This window comes from Dendrobium catenatum, unplaced genomic scaffold, assembly GCF_001605985.2.
Source record: "Dendrobium catenatum unplaced genomic scaffold, ASM160598v2 fragScaff_scaffold_1165, whole genome shotgun sequence".
In the NCBI taxonomy this organism is placed as follows: Eukaryota; Viridiplantae; Streptophyta; class Magnoliopsida; order Asparagales; family Orchidaceae; genus Dendrobium; species Dendrobium catenatum.
In genome coordinates, this window is record NW_021319627.1 from 211,042 (window position 1) to 218,358 (window position 7,317).

Here is a 7,317-nt window from a genome sequence, read left to right on the forward strand (position 1 = left end):
AATAAATTAGAAATATCTTATTTTTTAGTAATCTAAATTTTTTTTACAAAATTAATTAATAGTAGTTAACATTAAGAAAAAAATTAAGATAAAATTCTCATATAAAAAGATATTGAGAGTACAATCCAAAAAAAATCAAAATACAGATACATTCGAATAACAAAAATTAAAATAACAAGTAACGACAATCTAATATCGGAAAAGTGACATATGAAAATATCCAATTTCAGGAATTATCGCTCGTCATAAACAAATCAGAAACAAAGAGGCTCACATTGCACTGCAAAATGCTTTATTTGATCATTTGTGGAATCAATATACTAATACTAATGTTTAGTTGCCTTGTATTTTCTTCGTTCTTATTTAGTGTTCTAATGTAATTTCCAACTTATTAACTAAAATATATTTATGACATATTTATATTCCAAATTATTTTATAGAGCAAAAATATTTGTTTTAATTATATTATATTTAATTAAAAATTCATAAAATAATATTAATGATAAAAATATGTAAAATGAATATGGGAAAGAATATACTATGTATATTCTTTTTGGTGTTAGAAAATGGATTCGGTTGGAGACAAGTTACTACATTTTGTGTATTACTGCATTTGGAGTGAAAAATGAGTTTTCCGGTTGGAGATGCCCTTAGCATTGCTTACTATCGTGAGTTCCACCGCCTGCTATCACTATCAGCTGAAGGCTTCCAACACTACTAATAAAACCAGGTTTTCGCAGCGCTTTTTCTAACCTACAGCAGCGGTTTTAACACCTGCAAAATATTTGCAGCGGTTTAAAATCGCTGCACATCCGCCGTAATTGCTTCTCTAGCAGCGTTTTTTAAAATGTTACTGTAGGGTGATTTAGCAGCGCTTTTTCAGCAAGTGTTAAAACCGCTGCTAAAGGGAAGACCGATAAAAAAAAATAAAATGCAAAAAAAAATCAATTTTTATTATTAAAAAATAATTGATAACGATCATAATAATCAGTACAATCTTAGAGCCTTTACAAACAACATATTAATTGATTTTTTCCAATAGCAAACAAACTGTCCACTAAAAGTGTTTGTACAGGCTCTAGGTTGTATTGATATACTATGAACCGTTATCAATTATTTTTTTAATCATAAAAATTGATATTTTTTTTTTTTGCATTTTATTTTTTTAAGGTCTTACCTTTTAGCAGCCATTGCCAATTTCATAATTGAATTAGATAAAATCTAAAACAAGTAGCAAAATACAATAGGTATATAATATCGCATTTGAGTTAAAAATCTGAGTAGAACACCCAGTACCACAAAATGTATAAGAACGACAACTTCAACAAAACATCACAAATCACAGAACTTTTCAAGCTTCTCTTAACATAATAAATCCATCAAAAGTTAATAATACATGAACTAACTCAAGAGTTGTATATCAGCCATTGAATTGTTTGCGAGGAACTTGAAACTAACTTACTGCCTTCATATTACCCTATCAACCCTTCCGTATCGCTGAAAAGTCATAATTAACCGAAAACATTAAGTGATACAGCAAAATGAAAATCGAGCATTAAGAAGTTAGGATGCTGGAATACATGTCCTGAAATTACTGTTCATACACACACACACACACACATATATATATTAAAATATATATATATATATATATATAATATATAATATTATATAATATTATAATATATATATAATAAATATATATATATATATATATATATATATATAATCAAAGAGTTAAAATGAATTATTAAGACTTTATGTTTTACAAAGTTGAATCCATCGTCCTCAGCTTCTTTCAAACAAATAAATCACTTTAGCAATGAACTGTACATTTTTAATAAGTCAAACTCCGAATTTCCTCTTGTATTCTCCAACAAACTCTCTCATAACGGAGTCACAGCAAAAAAAACATACACAATTGTTGAGAAGCAATGATTTGCATGCATTCCAGCCGCCTGCAACAATAAAATATTACTGAGTGGTTAATTGACCGTTTGATTTATTCGCAATATATAATTCATTGAAGCTTTCTACCATTCGACTGCAAAAAAGACCTTATATATAAATAACAACGCAGTGTAATTAAGTATCAAAAGATGTCTTACCTATTAGTTGCACAAATTTTGCATTAATACTCTCAGCTCATGATGTTGACCTGATATCACCTCGACTTCGTTGTTTCTCCTGGACGAAGCAGATGCGAACTTCTTTACCTTCAGAGGGTTGAGACAATCCATCTGGAATGGACAAAGGAGGAAATGCCTTCCAGCAACAAAGGCAACTCAAGTGGAATTTTCACCCCTTATGTTTTCATCCAACTATGAAGATTTTAATTGTAATTTATTATCACCAATTCTACAGTAAAGCTTCCAGTTGTTGCAAAATGCCAGTTGTTGCACAATAACAAGCAAAGAAATGTTATTGTTATAGTAGGGAACAATAATTCTTATTATTGCCCAGATACGCAACAAGTTTCATGAATCAAAAATTTTTTGCTTGACAAATGAGCGCAAAATCATAGCTTCAACGAAACTTAAAACAAATTCATAATTGTATATATTCAATGACTTTGAACTAAATAGTCTGCACTTCTCTTAATGAAAAAAATCCGTACAATATTTAAAAACATCTGCCATACATAATGAAAATATCGTGCCATTTTACTACACCTTCCATTCTTCACACTTTGGATGTCAATTAGTGAAATTGATCATTATTACCTGTTATTAACATAGAAATCATCAGTAAAAAGGTGATAAATAAATTAATTAATGAAAATATTTATTTTATAATTTTACATACATAGTTGAGCTTCCAGGTAGTGGATGTTTCCTGATGATTTTCAGAATTGTCTAACCTCACTTTGTAGTGTTTGCACCACTCCTCAAGTCTTACCACTCGTCAATGCAGTATTGCGCTCCACTGTTGAGCCTCGAGTCGTGGTGCTATGAGGAAAATATCTGCTTGGAGTGACCCCAAACCCTGTGTTACGTACCTCCCTGGGTGTTATGGCCCATGATTGTTTTGAAAATTTTTTATTGGCTCAAAATTTCCATCTTCTGCGTCACCCTTCCTCGGCAAGCATTTCAGAAGCACGTGCCTAGATTTATTGGAAAAAAAATATATAGTTAGCATTCATTAAGCGATCATGTGAAATTTTTGTTTTTACGATTTACCCATTTTCTCTGGCCGCCTCAATGACCATGATCCACTTACGCTTGCGATGATTTGTCATAATAGTAGGCGATCTCGTATAGACCTGCCAAAAATTGAAAATTAATTTCATTCAATAAAAAATAATAAGCAATTTGATACGTGCCATTTCTTCCTGTCTTCCTGACGAGCATCCCGCACTATCATATAGACGGACACGTTTGTTGTTTTGCTTTCTGAATTTCTTGACGCCGCCTCTCCTAAAGAATAATTCGTTATATTAATTTTTATTTTTTATAAAAAACTTAATTACTCATTTATTTTGCTAACTCACCTTGTCCTGAGGTTGTGACCACTTATTAACAATTTGACACCACTGCACTGAGTCTACTTCTGCGGGGACAACCTCCATAATCTCCTGTAGTGGTCTATTATCCCAGTGTTCTGCCTTCAAACTACTTTTATAATTGCGCCACTTGGACCCAAGAGATTGTAGTATCCAATGCTTTATATTTGCAGGGAACTCAAATTTGGCCTAATAAATGTTAAATGATTTTAATTATCAAACACACATAAATAACATCAGATTATTTGTTATGATACTTACCTCTACTTCAGCTAGCATTCTCTTTTTAAAAGGTTCCATCCCTTTATTGCGCCAATCTGAGAATGAGATCGGTGCCAAAATAGGATCTCTAGCTACAACCCCTAAGTATGAACCAAGCAGAATAGACTCTGGTATATTACATGGCACCATATTCTCATTGACTTCAATGTGAACCCGTGTACCTGGAGGCATGCTCTGTATATCTGCACAAGTAGTTCGACCTCTCTTTTTTATTGGAGTACCCTCATCATCTGAAAAAAAAATAAAGATGTAAGAGACAAATATTTTATTAAATTATTAAAATTGACATAAATAAATAAATATTAAAGTGAACAAAAACCTATGATCCAAATTCCATCATCCACTGGTGGCACCTGCCGTCTTAAATCTTGAGATGACTGAATTGGGGATTGTTCGTTGTTATTGTAGTCATTAGCATTGGACGAATCTGGATGCACCGGAGTCGATGTATTATTAGAAGTTCTACTACTCTGCTCTACACTGAAAGATCTTCGACGTGTAACCTTCTTAGCACGCTGAAATAAGCTACTTCCTGTCATTCCTATTAGTGCAAAAAAAAAAATCATAGAGAATTATTAAAATATCATACACTTAAATACAAAAAATGTGTCACATGAGTAGAGCATATGACAAATTATAGGATCGCAACCAATCCATGAATAAGAAGGAAGCCAACGAAATGAAAAAAAAAAATTGAGGAAATTCTCATCAGCAAGGAAGATTTTTTAAATGTTCTGAGAGTTGATTTTGAAATGCTAATACAGTAATTCCTTGTTACACTCCACAGTTTACGAAGTGCCCATATGGCCTCTGAACTAAAGATGTGAAATAGGAATTGGCCAAATGTTGTATGTGATGCGTGCAAAGTAGATGTAGAACTCATGACTATATGGTTGGGAGTCAATTTCATCAACGCATCTGATCATATCCACTGCAAATTGTTGGGTGCTGGAAAAGCATTGTGTGGTAAACAAGCAAATATGAGAAAGTGGGATTTTTTCAGCTTGATTTGTTTACTCAAGAACGAATAAGAACTGAACTTCGACTTGCTACTTGTCCAGAAATCGTGTTCAGTTGAGTTTATTTTTAATCAAAACAAATTTGAGCAAAAAGTCAAGTAGATGAACATTAAATGCAATGATAGCATCTTGAATTTTGCCTTTTATCTGCTTGAAAAAAATTTATGATTTTAACACCACAGCATCCTTTAAGCATCATAGATAGAAGTGCAATCGTTTAAGCATGGTTGATGTTTTTTATTCATGAAATATGGGTGAAAGTAAACTCAGCATGGTTAATGTTTTTGATACATGGCTCTCTTATCCTGAAACAAGACATTATTGAAAATGTTGAAAAATATATATTGCAACTAAACCTTGGATTATTCCAGAAAATGAGAGCTCAAACAGTCTACATGCAAGCTGCTGCTTCTTTTTTTTTTTCAACATTAAGAGCCCCATTAGTCTTAAGAAAAATAATACTTTATTTCATGTTGAAACATTGAAATATATTGAATAATAAACACATACATCATATCGTCTCAGAGTTAGGAAGAAAAAATAGGGTAAGACAAGAAATGGATCATAAATTCCTAGAATTATTCTGTCGAGAAATGCTTGAATCAAATACATCTCTATCCTTTACTGGTAAGACAAAGTTCCAGTTTTTATATTTTGGATCTTCAATGAAAAAAATGGGCTCAACTTGTGAAGAAAAAATAAATGGATCATCTGTCCATCTATCACCTGTGTGTATTAATCGTGAAAAGTTAACCAATGTATTTCCGTAATGATCTACTTTAGTGCCCGCTGAAATTGTGTTAGCCCAATCACACTTGAAGAAGACCACACGAAATAAGTCGGAGTAATTAAGCTCAATAATATCATTCAGTCGACCATAATAAAAAAAAATTCCAACTTCAGTTTTGTTAACGACGCCATAATTTTGTGTCTTCTTGATAGTAATTAAGCTCAATAATTTCTACATTGTCAACCAAATGGATAAGCAAGTGGACCATGATAGTGAAGAATGATGGGAGAAAGTACTTCTCCATATGACATAAAGTTAATGTAATTTCCTTCTGTTTCTTGTCAAGTTCAACTGGATTTATGACCTTCCCACATATGAATTTCAAGAAATGTGAAATCCCAACAATGATGGTCAAAACTTTGTTTGATGGAGCACATGATCTTAATGCAATAGGCATAATATCCTCAATTAGTACATGAAAATCGTGGCTTTTTAGACATATTATTTTGCACTCTTTAATGTTAACACCCTTGGAAATATTTGATGATGAATAACCCTTGGGTAACTTCATATTCTTGAGAACTTCACAAAACATCATCTTATCCTACTTAGACATGGTAAACAATGCTGGTGGTAAAACATAACTATCATCTGAAAGAACATGAGGATGCAGTTCGGGCTTTACTCCAATTTGAACCAAATCTTGTCGAGCATGTAAGTTATCTTTAGATTTCTCAAGGTCTAGCAATGTAGAAATGAAGTTATCAAAAATATTTTTCTCTATATGCATAACATCTAAATTATGAGGTAATGTGTTATATTGCCAACAAGATAAATTAAAAAATATTGATTTCTTCTTCCACTTAGTGACCATACTATCATTGATAGACATTGCAGTTTCATACCCTCTCTTCAATATTTTTAACCTTTCTTTATCAATTTTTCCAAGAGTGAATTGATGATTCTGTAATTCAGTACAAATTTCACTACCAGACATCCTTGAAGGCGCCGATCTGAGTTCATTTATATTATCAAAGTACTGTTTTTGCTTGCGAAATAAATGAGATGATGTAAGCCAACGTCGGTGGCCCATATATGCAAACTTCTTACTCTTATACAACCATAAGGACTCTGTATTGTAGGCACAACATGGACAAGCAAATCTTCATTTGGTGCTCCACCCCGACAACATGCCATATGTTGGAAAATCATTGATAGTCCATAATAATGCTGCACGCATCATGAAATTTTCTCCACTTGCTGCATCATAACATTGAACACCTTGCCATAATTGTTGTAATTTATGAATCAGAGGTTTAAGATAAATGTCAATGTCATTTCCAGGACTTTTTTCACCTGGTATAATCATTGAAAGAATGAATGATGATTGTTTCATTCCACTCCAGGGGGGCATATTATATGGCACTAGAATCACTGGCCAAATGTTGTATGTGCTGCTCATAATCTTGAAAGGATTAAAACCATCAATAGCTAAACCAAGGCGAACATTACGCTGATCTGCGGAAAAATCAGGAAATCTGTAATCAAATGATTTCCATGCATCTCCATCAGCTGGGTGTCGCAGCATACCATCTGTATTTCGTTGTGTGGCATGCCAAATCATCTCTTCTGCCATTTTTTTTGTTTTAAATAATCTTTGAAGTCTTGGAATCAAGGGAAAATATCGAAGAATTTTAGCAGGTTTCATTTGAACTTTTTTATCTTGTGCAATATTGCTCTTTTGATTAGGAGCCCATCTTGATGCTCCACAAACTTCACATACA